Raw genomic sequence first — 21046 nt, forward strand, 5'->3', positions numbered from 1 at the left:
TGGCTTTCAAGGATGCTTAACTGAGATCCCTCTGGGATTCCTCCCCCCCCCCCCAACCCATACCCCCTAACCTCTCCCTCCCTCTCTTTCTCTCCAAACAGGAGGAAGCAGCTCCCCTTTTGAGCAGTGTCTGTCATTGTCCTAAATGCTTTCTGATTAGTCTCCTAAATAAGACCGGAGGGTATTTTATAATCCAGTAACCCAATCATAGAGAGATTCTGCCAATAATGGTGGCTAGTGTCTTAAATCTTCCCCAGTGCAGTATGTGGCACAAGCATCTTCCTTCCCGGCCCTGCTCCTCCCTGCCCAGGGTTTGAGGCTGACTCTTAGCCACTGGAGGACTTTCTCACAGCTCTCTACCCTCTAGTGCAGTGGTATCACTGCGCCTCTGATGCCCCAGGAATCAGCCAGGAGGAGCCTGACCCTGGCCTCAGGAGCTGCACAGTAGACAGACTGGGTGCGGTTTCCCCAGATCTTATTGGTCCCAACTGTCATGCCATCTTTCCTTTGGTCTAGGGAGAGCTCCTTACTAGGGGCGTTGACACTTGCTAACTGTTGTGAGGCATTCCTGTAATCCTAGTAATTGGGAGGCAGAGGCAAGGAGACCAAGAGTTTGAGGCCATGCTTGGCTAAACACTGGGTTCAAAGGCCAGCCTAGGGGATATGAACTCTTTTTGCAAAAACTCAAACCAGTGGGCTAGAGAGATGCTCCGTGGGCACGTGCTTATTATACAAGGTCAAGGGTCCGAGTTTGGATCCCTACCACCCAAAGAAGGCCTCTATGGTGATATGAGACTCCAACCCCAATGCTGAGATGAGGGCACAGAGCGTGGACTATCCCTGGGGCTTGTTGACAAGCCAGTCTCGTGGAAACAGCGAGATCCAGGTTCAGTGGGCGACGTTGTCTCAAAAATACGTAGAGTGACAGAGGAAGACACCTAAGGTTGGACTCTCACCTCCACATGCTCACACCTCACTCTCTCCTGAAATTGGCCAGTGCCAGGTAGGTGGATGGGGCCATGGCACCAAGTGGGTGTGAGGTGGCTACAGGGGAGCTGAAGTAGAGCCCAGAGCCCAGGGCTCTGTTCCACAGACTCTCTGGGACCCTGTGAGAGTCATGCTCTCTCCCTGGATGTCAGCCATTGTTTTTATATACCCAAATAACTGAAGCCAGTTCTTAGAAGGAGTCTGAATAAAACCCTTATGATCTCAACGCCACCATTATTGACCTGTGGGAACTAAAGTCACTGTTTGTACTCACAGCATGGACCTGACAGCTGTTTGGGGGCCATGCCATAGAACATCTGAACTTTGAAGGAAATTCTATTATTTACTTGCTTATTTGTTTGTTTTATGTTTTGTACATTGGAGTTGCACGTCTGTTTGCATGAGGGCGTTAGGTCTCCTGGAACAGGAATTACAGAAAGTGTGAACAGCCACGTGGGTGCTGGGAATGGGACCCGGGTCCTCGGGAAGAGCAGCCAGTGCTCTTAACTGCTCAGCCATCTCTCCAGCCCTTGAAGGACATTTTTAGAACCAATAGACAATGCTTTGTTTCCAGAGAGGGGAGCAGGTTGGGATCCCCGGCCTTGTAAGGATCACAGTCACGCGGGCTGGAGACTGGATGGTTTGGAGGCAGCCATCCTCTCTACCCTTCGTCCTCCTTCACACAAACCCACCTAGGACGTGCCGTGCTGACACTCTGCAACAGCAGTCATGACTCTGAGCCTGCAGTCTGCAGATTGAGGTGCATAAGAAAGCCCCTCAGGTAAGTACACGAGGAGGAGGTGGCCCTCCACAAGAGGGGCCTCCCTGGCTATCCTGGCCTTTGAGGGTAGGGGCCAAGGCATAGGCCTCCAGCCTCCTGGGACAATAAACTTATTCTGGTCAGAGCCGGGGGTGGGCGGGGCAGTGGGTAGGTCCGTGCTGGTAGGCACCCAGGCAGACTCACTGTACGAGAGGTGGTATGTAGCCAGGGCTCTCAGGAAGGGTCTACTAGTGCCTTGGGGCACAAGACCTTTTGAGTCAGCCCTAGGCCCACAAGTAGAACAATAATCCCAGCACTCAGGAGGCAGAGGCAGGTGGATCGCTGTGAGTTCGAGGCCAGCCTGTTCTACAAAGGCAGTCTAGGACAGCCAAGGCTACACAGCGAAACCCTGTCTCTAAAACCCAAACCCAAGCCAACCAACCAACCAACCAAACAAACAAACAAAAAAACCCACAACAAAACAACAACAACAAAATGATCCCAGGATTCTGGGAACTCTGTTGGAATCAGGGCCTTGATAGATCTGGACAGAAGGCCCCAGAGCTCATGTCAAAGCTCTGAGATTTGACTCAGTCACACAGGTGTGCCTGGTGAACTCTCCTTTGTCCTTCCTCTCGGCAGGGCAGGCCTTACAAACACCATCAGTGAGACAACTCCTGCTCTGAGGATCCTGGAAGGGCCTCAGATGTGCAGAGGGCATCTTGACCTTTCTGGACTTATCCCCCCTGCCCTGCACCCCAATCCTTCTGCTCATCCCTGAGACGCCCCCTTGAGCCTGTCTGGACTTGCTCAAGACAGCTACCCTGTCGGCCACTGGCCCCGGTTATGTCACTGCTCAAGTTTCTGGTCAAACAACGATCTCTTGCTGCTAGGAGACCAGAGGCTGAAGTGAGGACCACCAGGGCTCCTGTAGGTAAACAGAGGACAGCACAGCGATGGCTGGGAAGCCTGGGGGCAGGGCAGGGAGAAAGGCCTGACCCCTTACTGGCTATGGTGCAGCCCCAGGCAAGCACCCCTGGGTGTGGGAATCGTGGCCATTTGAGTTTTCAGCCAACCCTAGATTTTACACCCTCCGCCCCCACCCCCCCCCCGGAGCAAACACTGCATCACGATGCTTCTGCTCTTACACCTCTTCCCCGGGTTTGGCTCAGAGCTGACTCACTCAGTGTTTAAGGAACACACTGACCAAGTTTGTCCAACATAACCCTGTGTGCGTGGTTAAAAACCAGGAAGCAGAAAACCAAACATATTGTCAGACGCAGATGCCCAGAGTTTAGTTTAGGATGGCTGTGGGAGAGCCCTTGGCATCCTGGGGCATACTCCGCACCTTGTGAAGGCCAGTTTGGGGCGGGGATGAGGGTGGGGGGGCAGTCAGAAGAGGAGGGGTGGGGGCAATCAGAAAAGACAATATCCTGTGTGCCATGGCGTCTTGCCAGCTTTCACGTTCTATGGAAAAGCTAGCTGTCTGTGAACAGTGCCACGTGACACTGTTCCTTATGGATGTCAGACGTGTGTGTGTGTGTGTGTGTGTGTGGGCTCTTTTATGATACAGCTGACGAAAACGACGGAGGGATATAGGGTGAACCTGTCAGGACCCGCTGACGAAATGAGGCGGGGGTGAAGTGGGGTGGGATGACAAAGTGACATCCAGATGTTGCGAAGCCTGGGAAATCTCAGTTTCATCTTGACACCTATGATGGTGAGCTCCATCTCAGAGGCAGCTGGATAGCAACTCTAAGGCCCAGAGAACTTGTGAGGCCCTTGACAACAGGGTCAAGCGAAGGCAGGACGTGAGAAGAGATAGCTCAGAAGAGCCTGCTGCCGTTAGGCAGCTGGGCTCAATCCCGGAACACACATGGTAGAAGGAGAATCAACTCCTGAAAATGGTCCTCTGACCTCCATCCCCCACAACACATAAATTAATTTTAAAAATTGCCCAGAGGACAAGATTGGACCCAGTAAACCTTCCTATAGCACTTTGTACACTGGTCTAAACCATGGCCCACTGCCTCCTCCCTTAGATTGGCACCTCATTCGCTCCGTTCTGAAGGGTTAGCACCACACCTGTACAAAGCACCATGATAAAGATGGAGGGGCGGGGCTTGCTTCTACGTCTGGGACGAGATTCTCCTGCAGTGCATGATGGACTTGGATGGACTTCCTGCTCTGAAGGGCCACTTACCTCCATGGCTTGTCTGCCACCACGAGGCCCACCAGATCCTTCCTCAGTCACCATAAACCAGTCAAATGTTCGTGTCTGTGCACATGTCGCCTCCCAACCCACCCTGGGAAACGATTTGGGGTAGCGTATTGACAACATACCTGTCAGCTGTCAGCTCAACACGTCTAAATATTATGTTCCATTACCCAGAACATCACTTGAAAAAAATTAAAACAGTGGCAATACCGGGCTGGAGAGCTGCTGGCTCAGCAGTTAGGAGCACAGAAGGCGCTTCTAGCCTCTTTGAGGACTACCGTCACATGCACAAACCCCCACTCAACATAGTCACATATACATACTAATAAAAACACCTTTTTATTTTTAATAAAAAAGTGGCAACCCTACTCATAACAGTGGGGAGAAGGAGATTAAAAAAAAAAAAAGCCAGTGGTTAAACAAAAATTTGTCTCCACCCCTTTTCCCTTAAAATATTTTGAACTGAAGAATAAAAGGTCACTGCTGTTTCTTCCATGGTCCCATGGGTTAGAGCTCAAAGTGGGGGCACTGATGTTACATCTGGGGTCACCATGGGGTTTACCTGCTACCAGTGGACCTCAGGGAAGACAAACCTTCCTTGGTCACAGGTACAGGGTCTGACTCTATGCAAAGTCCCTAATAAGGACAGCAAGGGATTTTTTTTTTTTTTTTTTGAGAGGCATGCATGTTTCATGGACAACTGTAATATTCTAGAAAGTACTGCACAAAGCAGGGGAGTACATTATTTTACTTGCCACCACTAAAACTCTGACGGCCAGAATTGTTCTCTATTTCAAAGATAAGAAGTGATTACAGGGGCTGGAGAGATGGCTCAGAGGTTAGGAGCACTGACTGCTCTTCCAGAGGTCCTGAGTTCAATTCCCAGCAACCACATGGTGGCTCACAACCATCTGTAATGAGCTTTGGTGCCCTCTTCTGGCCTGCAGGCACATATACAGATGGAATATTGTATAAATAATAAATAAATAGACAAAAAAAAGTGATGACAGAAGAGATGAGCTTTCAGTGGTTGTTGTTCTTTCTGTTTGGAGGTGGACCCTCCTGTAACCCAAGCTGGACCCCAACTCGCTCTCTCGCCAAGGCGACCTTGAACTCCTGCATCCACTGACAAGTGGGTCTAAGCTCCTCCTACAGCCCCGGCCATGCTACTTGCTGTTAACTTTACCAAGTGATGGGGCTCCGGGTGTGCACTGCCACATCTAGTCTTACACACTGCTGGTCGGGAAGCCCAGGGCTTTGTACACAGTAAGGAGCTGAGGTACAACCCCAGCCCTGGACATGGCCACACCACGGATGTCAGACGGCCCCCTCCATCGCTCTGTTGGCAAAGGATGAGGATTCCACAGTTACTCGGCACAGGGACTGCTCCCTGCCAATCTGACTAGCTCGAGGCTGCTTCCCTCTTGCTGGATCCTTGTAGCTCTCAACTTTGACCTCTGAAGGGTCAACAGGAGCTAGTTTCCACTGAAGTACAGAAATGTCTCAGGATGTGGACATCAGCTCTCCAAGGCAGCTCTCCAGCACGCCCATGCAAATTTGGAAGCAGAAAAAAGAAGACAGTGTATTGTAGGCTTCCTGGAGCTGGTAAAGGATGGGAGTTTGATTCTGAGTACCCGGATCTGGCGCCTCACCACAGCCTATAACTTCAGGGGGGTTCTGACTCCCTCTTCTGGTCCCCACAGGTACCACATGCACACAAATACACATGAGTAAAAAATAGAAGGGAGAACATGATGGGCTGTACACCAAAAAATTAGGGAAACAAATGGCTTTCTTCACAAAGTCAGAATCTGGGGTCAGAAGGCCAGGGTTCGAATCTCAGCCTTGTACTGGCCAGGTGAAGGAGCTCTCCACAGGCCCCTCTCCACTTGCTTCAGGGGTTTGTTCTGGTGTGTGTGGGTAGGCCAGGGTTAACATTGGCTGCTTTTCCTTAGGCGCCATAGCCACTTTGGTTCTTGAGACCCGAGCTCTCTGACTTGGCCAGGAGAGCCCCAGGCAGCCTCCAGTCTCTGCTTCTCCAGCACTAGGGTAAAAGCCACCACCCCTGGCTTTTTCATGGGCGCTGGGTATTGAACTCACGTCCTCACACTTGCACAATCCACACTTTACTGACTGCGCATCCCCTCAGCCTCAGAACCTCAGTTTTTTTCACTTTCCCCCCTTCTTTGAAAAAAAAAAAAAAGATTTACATATCTATTTGAATTTTATGTTCATGAGCGTTTACTTGTACCACACATGGGCCTGGAGGCTTTGGCGGCCAGAAGAGGGTGTCTGTGGGTGTCTTGAACTCTAACCTGGGGCCTCTGCAAGAGCAGCCAGTGCTCTTAACTGCCGAACCCTCACTCTGAATTCTGATCTCCACAGAGAGGAACAGTAATGGCTACCCTTCCGAGGCTTGTGAAGATGCAGTGCAACTACGGGCCACACCCCACTCCCCTGAGGATGGGTGCAGTGTCGGCGGGCAAGGCTTCTGGTGTTTAGCTTTAGCATGGGGACAGTTCAGAGCAGGCCCAGTGACTCAGCTGTGACTGGTTGGGTTTGGTTATCTGTTTCCCCGGGGCAACCTTCAACCTCTTCCCTGTTTCAATTAGCTGGATGACCCAGACTTAAGAGGGAAGAAAGGAGCTTCAGCAGCCTGGGGTCCTCTTATTGTAAGGAGTGATGACCACCCTGCTTACCCCTCTGCCCTCAGGCACCAAGGACCAGGGTGCTTCCATAGTGAGCATCCAAAGTGTCATGGCAAGAAGATTCAGTTACCCCCACCAGGCAGAGCCGTCACCAGAGAGTGCAAAACACACCACTGCTTGGTTTCCTAGGCAGCTTCTTGGTTTTTGTGCCAGCACGTGCCTGTGCACATGCGCGCGTGTGTGTGTGTGTATGTGTGTGCATGTGCATGCATGAGCCAAGCCAGATTCTCTAGCCTGGTATTAGTGGTAACAGAGGTGTTTAAGAAACCAGACCAGATACTGTTTGGGCCACGCCCATCTGCCGCTGCGCAGGCCAACTCATAGCTGAGTCTGTACAGGCTTCAGGACACCAGACCCCAGGTTTTTAGGGGGCCTCTGGTGACACATTCATATGATGTACTAAATGGGTCCCTCTTCCCCGCTTCCCTATATCCTCAAGGTCATGTATTCTTTATATATATATATATATATATATATATATATATATATATATATATATATATAAAATCTATTTTTATTTTATGTGTGCTGGTGTTTTGCCTCCATGTATGTTTGTGGGTGTCAGATCTTGGAGTTACAGTTGTGAGCTGCCATGTGGGTGCTGTGAACTGAACCTGGGTCCTCTGGAAGAACAGTCAGTGCTCTTAACAGCTGAGCCTTCTCTCCAGCCCTAAGGTCACATATTCTTCCTGTGAAACACAAGACTCCTTCACCTTCCCCTACTACCCTGGACACCAAAACAGCCTGACTACAAGCTTGCATTGTAAACCTGAGACATTTCAAGATGGGCCTCTGCTCTCTGGGCTCCAGGAAAAGAAAATTCATGGTGCCATTGCTACCTGACACAATAATGTCAATAATTCTAGGATGCTGAGGTCGGAGTATTTCCTATACAAAGCCAGTATGGACTACATAGTAAGACCATAATACATAGACAGACAGACAGACAGACAGACACACACACACACACACACACACACACACACACACACACACACACAGGTTAAGCACACACTAGCTGCTCTTCCAGAGGTTCAGGGTCCAATTCCAAGCACCCACATGGCAGCTTACAACCAACTCTAGTTCCAAGGGATCTGATGCCTTCCTCTGGCCTCCAAGGACACTGTCTGTATACATGCGGTGCATAAACATACATGTAGGCAAAACCCTCATACACATAAAGTTATTTTTAAAAATTTAAAACATCAAAAACGCAATAATACCTACTAGTGAAATGTCTAAGAGGGTACATCCAGCGACCAGGAGTCATCTCCGCCCACCCATGGTGCTGAGAAGCCCACACAGGAAATCAGGTACGGCCACCATTGCCCTATTTAGGGTTGCAACCTCTCCTCCCCGGGTGCCGGGCACTCTGAGGAACAACTGTTACACTGTCTAGCATGGCTGTCCCAGGGATGGAGACCTGGAGTGGCCTCAGTTCCCATGTGTGCCATCTGGTCTGACGGACCTTCCCTGGTGGCAGGAAAAGCCCCAACACCTTCAGACCTCATACCGGCCTCCCAGACTTCAGAACGAAAAGTGTGAAGTCAGCTCTCCAAGAACAACCCAAGGGACACGGCCACCCATGGTTCTCAGGCCACACACTCATTCCAAGCCGAGTGAAGGGAGCCCCAAGGAGGAAGTCCGGAGCTCCATACACCCATAGGCAATCCACGAACAGATGTCTCCTGTTCTCAGCCCAAGCGGCTCCACAGGGCCCAAGCCAGATGGCCTATATTGTGAGAGTCCCACAAGAACACAAACAAGGCGCCACCGTGGAGGCAAGAGAACGCAAAGTCCTATCTGTCTCTGTGTCATCACTGAGCAGGGCTTGCTGCCTCTGACCACCTCGCATGTGGCCATTCTTTTGCATCCACTCTTGGTCTTCTGGACTGAAACCTAATCTCCCCCATGTCTATTGGATTCCGGGCCCACAAGATTATCTCCTTGTCACCGGAAATTTAAACAGTCTCAGAAAGGGCTCCTTTAAGCTTGCTTCCCCTGCCCTGCTCCCCACCCCCACCCCAACTCAGTTGCTCAAGATTCAGGAAATGCAAACCTCACATAAAGATAAGCTGGACCAAACACAAAAAGATCTGCTCTAGGACCTTGTTGGGCAAGTGACTTCCTGTCCTTGCACCCCAGACTTTGTTTCTGCAGAATGTAGGACCGTGGGCTTCAGGAGGGAACTTAGTGTGAAGAGTTACCCCCAGAGCTCCCCAGGACACCCCAAAATCCTGGGCCAGGATTTGAAATAGTAGGTCTTTTTCCACACTAGTACCTTGGGTGATCCCTAAAGATCTAGCCTATTTGGGGGACGGACGGCTGGAGAGATGGCTCAGCAGTTAAAAGCACTTGGCTGCTCTTCCAGATGACCTGGGTTTTTTATTCTAAGCACCCTCGTGGTGGGTCACAATTGCCTGTAACTCGAGTTCGGGTGCTCTAACCCCCTCTTCTGGCCTCCTTGGGTACTGCACCCAGCACCAGGGAGTGGAGACAGGAGGATTCCTAGAGCCCACAAGCCAGCTGGCCTAGTCTAATCTGTGTGGATTCCAGGCTAAAGACAAGGAGGACATCTTCCATATGCACAAGCACACATGAGCATTCATATACGGCATGCACACACACGGAAATATATTTTTAAAAATACACAGCTGGACATGGTGGCTGATGCCTGCCACTCAGGAGGCTGAGGTGAGAAGATCGTCATGGGCTCGAGACCAGTTTCGGCTACAGAGTGAGAGAGACTGCCTCAAAAAGGCACAAAGCCACAAGCGAACACGGGAATACATAAATAGCAGAACGGTGCACACGGGTGAGCAGTACAAGTCAGGCACTTAAGGTAGGTTAAGAAGAGAGAACAGTCACTCAGCCGCCAGTCGCTGATGGCTGGTCCCCAGAGCGAGCAGCACCTAACGCTCAGATGGGAACATGTTTCTGTCAGCTCTGACACAACCCTGAGAGTACAGGTGCCCTTGGCCTGAAGGCACCTCCTGGCTGCATACCCAGTAACTTGGGTACCCTAGATTCCTCAGACATCCCTGGACATGAATACACCCTGCTTCCTGGTTCTGGACTTATCTGCATGGGTGTATCCAGGCCAAGCCCTGGCTTGGCTGCCCTACCCCCCATTCCTCCCTGGCCCCTCCGGGGGGTGGGGGGGGGTATAGGGGAGGAACCAGGGGGGAATCAGCAATGGGGAATATTTAATCTTCCCACGGAGCTTGCTGTGGGCAAGGCCAGTGGGATGCAAGGATGGGTCCTGCCTTATTGCCCTGAGTAAGTAGAAGCAAGGAGGGGCAGGAAGAATGACTCACCCCTCAGAGAGGCTGTTAATAGACTCTGAGGTTTACTGGTGGGTTGGGCCTCTAACCCCAGGCGATGGGCCTGGCTGCTCATTTGATTGAGAACCTCAGGAGGCCATTTCCTCACAGTATAGGAAGAGGGAACCTCTTCCCTAATCCCGTCCACCTCCATGCTGGGCATGCCCAGCAACTTCCTCCCTCCAAACAACCAAGCAACACGAGATGGTTCAAACAGACTTTGGTCCTCAAGGCCTCGGGTTTTAGAGAAAGGTGCCAATCCCAATGCCATGTGACCCAGGTGCTGGAAAAAACTTAAGACCCAAGACATTCAAGATGACAATGTTCATTAGTGGCCAGACAGACTCAGAGCCTGGGCACACACAGGTAAGCACTGGCTGCTGGACCTCTCATGGCTTTGGATATGCTAAGAGCTGGGGGCATCTTTAAGAGGGGCCGTGGAGGCTATCTGTGCACATGAGAGCAGCTGGCTGGGTCCCCCTGCCTATTAGAACACTGGTCTCTAAGACTATGCTCCACCATTACTACAACAGAATACACCAAACTCTCCTTGCTGCCACCTCACCTGCCTGTGCCAGTGACTCAGTGCAAGTCTTCCTCCTCCAGGAAGCCTTCCCTGACCACTCACGGGCACAGCACTCTTCCTTAGGCTCCTCTCTGAGTGCCCAGATCTTACGAAGATATCGATCCTTTATGTACTCCTTGGCTAGGCTATGAGTCATTTTCTTTCACTGATTTAATTTTTAGGGGGGGGGGACCTTTAAGTTCATAGCAGCTTTATGCCTATTTTGATACTTCAAACCCACCACACAAGAGCCCAGAGTCACTACAAATAGCAGGCGCTGAGGCAAAAGTGGTTACCTGACGCCGGGCGTGGTGGCTCACACCTCAGTCCCAGCACTCGGGAGGCAGAGGCAGGTGGATCTCTGTGAGTTTGAGGCCAGCCTGGTGTAGAAAACAAGTCCAGGACAGAAATCCTGTCTCTAAAAAGGAAGGGGGGGGGCGGAGAAAAGAAAAGAAAAGAAAAAAAGAGAAAAAAGTGGTTACTTCATCAAATCAGGGAGTGATCAGAGACAAACCGGGGAACACATAAAACCACCAAGCAGACGGTGAAGGGCAGCTGCAGGATGGAGATAGGGGCAGCAAGATGGCTTGAAACCTGGCAACTTGAGTTTGACACGCCCCATAACCCCCAACACATGTAATGGTGGAATGGATTCCAAGTTGCTGCCCTCCGAGACCTCTGTGTTCTTACTACGGCATGGTACATCTGTTGCCCGGTGCTGTCACCATCCATCCATATTTGGGTGCGCACACAGAACAGGGGTGAATGGCTGTTGGAGATTCTTCTCCCTTGGCCCAAGGACCATGGCTATAGGCCGCTCTGCCACCCCTAACCTAGGGCTCTATGAGGGAGCAGTTCACAGTGAGAGGCCCCAGCACCCCTTGTGGCATGGCACAGACCAGTTGCGGGGGGGGGGGCACAGGGAGTGCGTGTAGAAGGTGGGCTATCTTGGGCTCATTTCTAGAGCTCAAGGCTAACACCTGCTGCAAGCGATGGTCATGTAGTGTGTCTTCCCTCTGATTATTTTATTTTACTTATTTTTCTGAGACAAGATATCTGTGGACCAACCTGGCCTAAAATACTATCTGTAGACCAGGCTGCCCTCAAGCTCATAGTGATCCTCCTGCATCAGATTCCAAAGTGCAAGGATTATATGCGTGAACCATTATGCCCAGCTCTTTTTTTTTTTTTTTCCCCCTGAGACATGGTTTCCTTGTGTAACCTTGGCTGTCCTGGACGCACTTTGCAGACCAGCCTGGCTTCGAACTCCGCCTGCCTCTGCCTCCCCAAGTGCTGAGATTGCAGACATGCGCCACCATGCCTGGCTGCTGTTTGTTTTTGAAATGGGACAGAAATGTTGCACAGACTGGCCTTGAGTTTCTATTCTGAAGCAATGTTTCTACTTCTGTCACCAAACACAAGAGTATGGCCATATACAATTCAGCTATTAAAACCAAGAAATCTTGAAATTTGTAGGCAATGGATGGAACTAGAAAAGATCATCCTGAGTGAGGTAACCCAGACCCAGAAAGACACGCATGGTATACACCCACTTATAAATGGATATTAGCCCAACATAGATGTCCTCTGAGAGGACATCTCAGCAGGAGATTGGGACAGGTGCTGGGACTCGCAGCCAGACTCTGGGAGAAGTGCTGAGAGTTGTATGGAAGAGCTGGGGAATGAAAGGATGGGGGTGTCGTTAGGAACTCCACAAGGAGTCCATCAAGGCTAGCCTGCACAAACTGATGCCCCAACCACAGACATGGCAAGCAGAGAACCTAGACACGCCCCCTGCCCCCCGACCCCACCCCCCCCTGTTCAGATGTAGCCGATGGACAGCTCATTCTCCACATGGGGAAGGGGGGTGTGGAGATCGGGGTCTGCCCTAGATTTGATTATTGCCCCGTGGCGGAAAGGCCCTGTGGGCACACAGAGGAAGGGGATGCAGGCTATCCAGATGAGACCTGATAGGCTATGGTCAGAGAGTGGGGGAGGAAGACCCTACCTGTCAGAGGTCTAGGGGAGGGGAATAGGGTGGGAGAGGGAGGGTGGAAATAGGAAAATAAGAGCAAGGGGATTACAATCAGAATGTAATGTGAATAAATTATAATAAAAAATTGGGGGGAAAAAAGAGTATGGTCACGCCCAGCTCCTTAGTTATTCATTTGTTTATTGTTAATGCTCCTATTCAGAGACTGTAATCAACAGTGATGCTGGGATTCTCTCACACTAGATCCCCAGCTCCATGTTCATCCCTTTTCATAAACCAGCTCCGGCCAATTCAGAGCACCACTGAACAAAAGCACTGGCCACAGAGCGATCTGGTCCTGTGGCATCCTGATAGGTAATGTTCTCATTAACTCTCACTGCCAGCCTGACCCGGGCTAGAGTCGCCTCAGAAGAAAACCTCTAGCCTAGAGCCACCTAGATCAGATTGGCCTGCAATCACGTCTGTGGGCAATTATCTTGACCATTAACTGACGTAGGAGGGGGCCAGCCCCTGGGCTGTCAGTCCTGGGCTGTATAAGAAAGCTAGCTAGGCATGGCTGTATGAGTGAGCCAGCAAGCAGCGTTCCAGCTTCAAGTTCTTGCCTTGCCTTTCCTTAATGATGGACCATAACCTGTAAACTGAAATAAACCCGTTTAATCCCCTAAATTGCTTTTGTCGGAGAGGTTTGTCACGTGCCTACAGTGACATCCAAGCCCCAGGTTACAAGGTCTCCGCACTTCATCTCAGTCCTGGAACAGCTCTGTCTACTGTCGTTAGGGGACGAGGTGGCAAAGCTGGCACTAATGCTGCAGCTGGGTCACACTTAGCTCCTTCCCCTGCCTCACAGCCATCCCACATCCAATCCAGGTGCTCCAGGGCTGTTCTCCACGAAACTCAGGTGCTCCACAGCTGTCTTCCACCCAACCCAGGTGCTCCACAGCTGTCTTCCACCCAACCCAGGTGCTCCACAGCTGTCTTCCACCCAACCCAGGTGCTCCACAGCTGTCTTCCACCCAACCCAGGTGCTCCACAGCTGTCCTCCACCTAACCCAGGTGCTCCACAGCTGTCTTCTACCCAACCCAGGTACTCCACAGCTGCCCTCCACCCAACCCAGGTGCTCCACAACTGTCCTCCATCCAACCCAGGTGCTCCAAAGCTGTCCTCTACAAAAAGATTACTAACGGAAAACAGAAAGAGCCATAGAAGGAAGGATGGGGTAGCTGGAGAAGAAGCCCCATGGGAAAGGAGCAAAAGTGAGGAGAGCCAAGTGAAGGTCCAGAGGAGAAGCACTGGGCACCCAACTTTGGGGTCCAGAAGCCCTGGACAGGATGGGAACAAAGCAGAAAGCTTTGCAGGTGACCACTGATGAAACAGGCCATCAAATCTGCAGAAGCCACTTCCTGCTGCATGTGAGATAAACAATAGGCTGAAACAAATCTCACAGCCAACCCAGCTATTTAAAACATCCAGACACAAACGGACATTCTTTGTGAACGTTGGCCCAAATCGGTCATTGGTGGGCTTCGGGACATGGAAGGAGAGAAAAGAGGGACTGGAATGGGACATAATCCTCCTTAGTCCTCCCAGACTAGGCTGTGACAGCAGCTTCTCTGGGCCCCTGTTCACTCTTTTGTGAAAAAGGATTAGAAGTTTCTGCTCAACAGTGCTCTTGTGGTGGGTGGGTGAGTGGGGGCTTCCTGACAGGACGGAACAGCAGACGCTCTGCTGACATGCCTCCCATCTGTGGACTAACCAGTCTAGGGCCCTGCTTGGCTTCTGAGGTGAGACAAGGTTGGGCGTGCTCAGGCTGGCATGGCTGCAGATCGCTCAACAGTTGTAACTGGTACAATACGGGGCACACGCCATCAACCCCGCCAAAGGCAGGGGGGGGGGTCTCCATGGCCAGCTGAGTGGCAGCAGCACCTGCTGCCTCCTGACTGCGGTCACTGTGACCATCTGCTTCAAGCTCACGGATTATAAGTTCCACCGCGATGGACTGTACTTTCAAACAGTGAGCCAAGATAAGCCCTTCCGTCCCGAAGTCGCCTTTGTGAGGTATGGTGTTGTAACCACAAGGAAAGCAACTGATAATGCAAACACACACACACCCAAGAGTCATCACCTACAAGCCTCAGGGAAGGATAGTGTTGAAGGATGTACTGCAGGGAGAAGACTCCAGGTTTGAGAAAGAATAATTGCAAAGCCCGAGAAAAGAAGGTGAATAGACATGAGGGAAAATCTGTATCAAAACTATAAAACAGCCGGGCATGGTGGCGCACGCCTTTAAACCCAGCACTCAGGAGACAGAGACAGGCGGATCGCTGTGAGTTCGAGGCCAGCCTAGTCTACAAAGTGAGTCCAGGACAGTCAAGGCTACATAGAGAAACTCTGTCTCGAAAAATCAACAGGCAAGCAAGCAAGCAAGCAAGCAAACAAACAAAACCAACTATAAATCAAGGGTGTCTGCTTTTAGGGGGAAAATAGGGTCAAGGAAAAACACAAGACAATTACACTGCATAGGTTGGGAGAAGTAACGACTAACGGTAGATCAGTCTGTGGTTCTGTATTGTTTGGGAGGCGGGGGAAACGCGGGTTAATTTTAGACTTTAATACAGCTGTTAAAATATCCGGGGCAACCACTGAAAACAGGCACAGAATACACAGATTCTAATTAAGATAGAGACCGGAACAAAGGGGAAATCAGCTCAGAGTTAAAAAACAGAAATGTTACAAACGTACTCACGGGGTACAAGTGACCCCAATTCATCGTTAAGCTATGCAACGAATCATTTTTTTTTTCCTAATGGTAGGTAGAGTCAGAATCTCAACCAGTAGCTCAGAATCCTCCTGCCTCAGCTTCCTGAGTGCTAGGATGACAGGAGTGTGGTAGTCTACCTGGCAAGAGACATAATAACCAAAGAGTGGTGCTTTAAAATAAAGTTGAAATGTCAGCACTGTGAGGAGCAATCGGCAAACCCAATGAGAAACTTTTTTTTGTTTTGTTTTGTTTTTCGAGACAGGGTTTCTCTGTGTAGCTTTGGCTGTCCTGGACTCCCTTTGTAGACCAGGCTGGCCTCGAACTCACAGCGAACTGCCTGCCTCTACCTCCCAAGTGCTGGGATTACAGGCATGCACCACCACGCCTGGCTGCTGCCTCTATTCTTAAAGCAGACTGGCTCTAGACTCTCTGAGAAAGTTTGCAGTGTGTAGCAAACTATTCTTGTAGAATTCTTTCCATTTCTTTCTTTCATGTGGGTGACCCGTGCTGAGTAGATGTGACCCGATCTCATGGGCTGGGGTCTCAGTAAATATGCAGAGGAACGTGAGCTGAAAAAAAATCAGCGCTCAGCCCTCGCTGCTTCCTGACTTCAGACTCCGTCAGCCCAGCGATCTAGTGCTCCGGCTGCCGAGTCTCCGCCATGGGCCATGGGCCACGGGCCAGGGGCTGGACCATTCACAAACTGTAAAGCCAAAACGAACCCTTCCCTCCAGAAGTCACCTCTGTCAGGCATTTTGTCACACAACAAGAAAGTAACTAGTGTTCTCTCCAGTGTCATTTCCAAGCTAAGATTCCTTATGACCTCTGTGAGGGACACAGCTCTTTCACCTAGACCACAGATTAACATCTTTGTTGACAGGACAGCAACTCCATCATATCCCAAAGATACATTTTAAAGGTTTACTTATTTTTGTTTGAAGTGAGTGTTTGCTTGCATGCATGTATGTGCACCATGTATATGCAATGTTAAATGAGGTCAAAAAAGAGGGTTCTGGGTTTTCTGGAACCGGAGTTAGGGGCTGTTGGGAGCCACCCTGTGGGTGCTGAGACCCTAACGCGGGATCTTTGCGAGCACAGCCCTTGCTCTTAACTGCTAAGTCATCTCTCCAGCCCTGTTATTTCAGAAATTTGCTTATTCAAAATCCCCTAAAAGACCTCAGCACAATCCCAGATTCAGAGGGTCTGAGTCCTCCCACATGGGGTCTTTCTGTATAGCCTTGGCTGACCCGGACTTGCTTTGTAGTCTAGGCTGGCCTGGAACTCACAGAGCTCTGTCTGCCTCGCAAGTGTTGGGATTAAAGTTCTGGCTGTGTATGAGTCTTTAAGTCTACCCTCTCCCCAGCACCTCCTGTTCTGTCAGCGTATCACGAGGGCCCCCAAACAGCACACACAGTTTGTTTAAATGAAGCACTTTCTTCAGAGTGGCTTCCTCGAAGGAAGCAGGTTAGCTCACCTTGACCTCGGTAACGGGCGGCTGGGTCGGGGGCCTGGCTCTGGGGGCTTCTCCTGCGGCTGGCCAGTCATGCTGCTCTCATGCTGCTGGGCAGGTGGGGAGAAGAGACCTAGGTCTGAGGGAAAAGGAGAAGGGAGGGTCACTTTCTCATCACTTATACTTAAGTCACCATTGCCTGGTGGAGCTCACGGTTTCCCAAAGCTCAAAGAGTCTCTGAAACTTTGTCCAGCGTCATGCACTGGGGGGTGGCAGTGGGCAAGTGCACACCTGACAGACCTTCCTAAGCTCTGCAATGAGTCCAGAAGGATGCTGAGGATGACTTAGAGGTTCCCAAAATAGCGAGAGAGATTCAAAAGGGAGCTATGGTGCTACAGCACAGTACTCCTTCAACTGTGTGTGCCTAGCTGCAGGTACTGTGACACAGTACTTTTCAAAACCATTTGTAACAAAGGCCTGGTTTGTTTGGCATCTTAATTTCTAAGCAATTGACAAATACTTTCTGATATATAACACAAATTAACTGCTAGAGAAATGGGAAGATACTCAAAGTCATAGCTTTTTTTTTTTTTTTTTTTTTTTAATTCAGTCTAGCAGATGATGTTGAGTGGATGTGACAGTTCCTAAGCGTCTACTCTTTATTTCTAGGCTTCCTTCACAGACTAAGACAGGGACACTGTGCTGGCGAAGTCGCATTCCCGGAGCACTGCTGGGGAGCACTAGTGCACAGACCCTCATGCCCTTGGGCTCGACCTTCCTAGGTGTCTGGCGCGGGGGGGGGGGGGTCTTGGTTGAGAGGAGTTGGAAGGGCTAGAAATAAAAGGTGACATCAAAGCCACCTCCTGGACCTAGGGAAGTTAATTTGAAGGGTCTTGCCCCAGAAAGAGGAACCACAACACAGTCTTTGGCAACGTGGCTGTCTGGAGATTCTTACATTGCCCACTTGCCACAGTCAGGAAATGAGAGGTAAGTCCACCCGCCCTGAGCTCCCAGTGCCACCTTCACTTTCCCAGAACGGAGACCTTTACCAACATGGACGGGACGGAAGGCTTTTCTCAGAGGGCCACTGGTGTTCACTCCACTTAATGCTATAAGAACAGCAGCCCCCCGCACCTGTCTGTGATGGGCGACTTCCTCCATTGCTCCCCACTTTATTCACTGTATGAAGTTTTCAGTTGACCTCAGAGCTTGCAATATGGACCAGTTGCCACATGGACCCGATCTCCATATTGGAATTACAAGCAGGTTGCCACGCCTGCCCAGCATTTACGTGAGTTCTGGGATCCAAGCTGGTCCTCACGCTTGTGTGGGAAGCTCTCTAGTCACCGAGCCGTCACCTCATCAATACAACAGGAGGCGGCTCCTGCAGAGGATTCAGGTTTAGTTCCCAGCACCTACGTGGCAGCTCACAACCATCTGCAACTGAAGTCCCAAGAGACTGGATTCCCACTTCTGGCTCCGTGAGTACAAGGCCAGCACAAAACAATACGTAAGTACATGCAAAATTGAAATAAGTAAACCTTAAAAAAAATTAAAATCAGCTGAGCGTAGTGGTGCACACCTTTAATCCCAGCACTCTGGGAGGCAGAGGCAGGCGGATTGATGTGAGTTCGAGGCCAGCCTGGTCTACAAAGCGAGTCCAGGGCAGTCAAGGCTATACAGAGAAACCTTGTCTCGAAAAAAAAATAAAATCAGATTTATTTATTATATTTGTGCGTATGTGTGTATAAGCGCGCGCACTTCGCACTTGCTCGCGTGGGGGTGTGTGTGTGTGAGGGGAGGGAGGGTTAAAGCAGTCACAGTGACTGGAGTGGCGATCAGAAGACAACTTGCAGAAGTGTGGGGCCCAGGGAGCACCTCAAGTCCACAAATTTGATTTAAATGTATATGCACACATATGTATACATATATAACACATACATATGTTTGTGATACTTACGTATGTATATATAATACACACCTATGTGTATATTGGGAGATATATGTTAGTATATATATATATATATATATATATATACAGGGAAACCCTTTGTTAGTGAGAGCCAGCTTTACAGCAACAACAACAACAATGGTAAGGATAATAACAAATCTCCCAGGCCTGCTGCCTTCATGACTGAGGTGCCTGAGGGGGCCATTCCAAGCCCTTCTCCCCGTTTTGAGTGTTCAAGACCGTGCTAAGCGCTTCAGCGTCTGTGCCTTTGCGTGGTTGTTACTTTAAACTTTACAAGCAGCTGGCCTGGCACAGGAACATTTCTCCTCTCAAAGGCTTGTTTTCTTTGTAATGCAAACACCCCACCTCCTTCCCTCCCCGCTTCTAACCTAAATCATCTGCAATTTGGGAGTTGGCTGCATGCGAGAGTCTATCTAGAGGGCTCCTCGTAAACATTCCTATGGCAACGGAAGTTTCTTGCAGCAACGTCTGTACCGTGGCAGAGATGGTACATCATTAGCTGTGAACGCCGGCGAAGCGAGGGTTCTGGGGGAGAGGTGTTTGTGTACAAAAAGTTAATACAGCTATTGGCAACCCAATGGACCTTATGGGGAGCCAAGACATGGCAGTGGTGGGAAGTGGGGACCCAGGAAGTCAGTTCTCAGCCCTGACCAGCAACGTGATCATCACGTACTGCACATCAGGATTGGGGTGCCTCTCTAGTCCCCTAAAGGTAAGTTTTTCACAGAGGGCACAAACAGCTACTTTATGGGTCAGGGAGACTCGATGAAATGGCAGCTGTGCAAGCATGAGGCCGAGAGTTTGGTTCCTCAGAACCCGTGATAAAGGCTGGCACAGTGGCCCGGGCCTGCACTCAGGGATGGCGAGCCATCTAGCTGAGTCAGTGACTTTCGGGGCCCAGTGAGAGGTCTGGTCTCAAAAATAAAGTTAGAGAGTGATGGAAGAGAGACACCTGACAACGTTCCCTGGCACGCACACACATACACACATGTGTGCACACTCACACTAACAACTACATATTCCACATGTAGACCAACACACATACACACACACACACACACACACACACACACACACACACACACACACACACACACACAGGATTTGTAAAAAATGTTCAAGACCAGATAATTACAATTGCTCTTTCTTACTAGGATGAAAGTATTGGTTGGCGTTGAGGGAAGGAAAAAACTGAAGTTGACTCGCTCAGCCCTCTTAACATCTATTCGCCCACCCAGTTGTACGAGTGTGTGATGTGTAGTAAGGAGAGGCAGGCCACAGACACACAAGTCACGAGAGACTGCTCCGCCCTGACTTCTGGAAGTTTACAGTCTGGTGTCCACTAATTAGGAAGTAGAAACAACTGTGACGATGGTGGCCTAAGGAAGTGTGGCTGCTGCAGCTGGAGGCCTTACTTTCCCCAGGAAATCGTCTTGAATATGAACCCTGTGGCACAAAGCGCAAAGGATGCAGAGAAACAGTGCTGTGGGGTGGTGCTGTGGATGGCCTGTGCAAAGGTCCTGGGGCAGGAAGGAGAGTGGCTTTCTTCCCTGTGCTGTGGATGACCTGCGCGAAGGTCCTGAGGCACAAAGGGGCGTGGCTTTCATCCCTGTGTCCCCAGGTTCCTGACTTTGTCCCCACGTTCTAGTCCCTGTGTCAGTCATGACGGGCATTCAAGTTGTGTGACTTTTGTTATTTGCTTTTCATTAGCTCCTCCCTCTTCCTAAGCTGGCATGAAATATCCAAAACAAGGGCCACCTTGCCCTTCCTCCTGATGTATCAGACATCCGGGGACTGCTAATTATTACTGTTCTTTCTACAATGCTGTATCTTGGGCGATGGTAAAATTACCTGTTCAGTGCTGACGTAAGACTGGCGGTGGGTATGCAGGCCTGTAGTTTCAGGAGGTGTGTGTTATTAAACGTACTGCCGGGCCTGGGGGTGTAGCTCAGTGGTAGAGTACATGAAACCCTAGGTTCTGTCCCCAGTAAAAGAAAAACTTAGGATTGCAGGAGCCTCATGTGGCTGTGAGGAAGGGGTGTCCCCAATTTGTGCACAGACCACAAGTGGTAGAGCTAGGCAGACCTGGCTCCAGTCTGGGCCCTGCCCCTCACTGGCCACATGGCTTTGCTCCTAAGATGGGAGGCACCTGAGGCGGGTAACACTTGGGATTGTCCTGTAGCCTCCACACACACTCTCATACCTACACAGACAGAAATCTTACACATTCCTGGATCACTACTGACGTCAGAAACACAAGCATGGAAACCAAGGCCCAGATATTTGCCCAAGGCCATAAAACTAAATGGCT

At 50.4% G+C, this 21046-nt stretch overlaps 1 long non-coding RNA gene across 2 annotated transcripts in view; it reads right to left on the reverse strand.

The window, feature by feature from the left end:
- The window catches only part of LOC127195442 (uncharacterized), a 167807-nt gene that overhangs the window by 5760 nt on the left and 141001 nt on the right, over positions 1–21046 (reverse strand). For both annotated transcript variants that reach the window (XR_007831384.1, XR_007831382.1), the window contains exon 3: positions 16788–16902. This is a non-coding gene — a long non-coding RNA (uncharacterized LOC127195442). The remainder of the gene's footprint in view (positions 1–16787; positions 16903–21046) is intronic.

This window comes from Acomys russatus, chromosome 11 (assembly GCF_903995435.1).
Source record: "Acomys russatus chromosome 11, mAcoRus1.1, whole genome shotgun sequence".
Classification (NCBI taxonomy): Eukaryota; Metazoa; Chordata; class Mammalia; order Rodentia; family Muridae; genus Acomys; species Acomys russatus.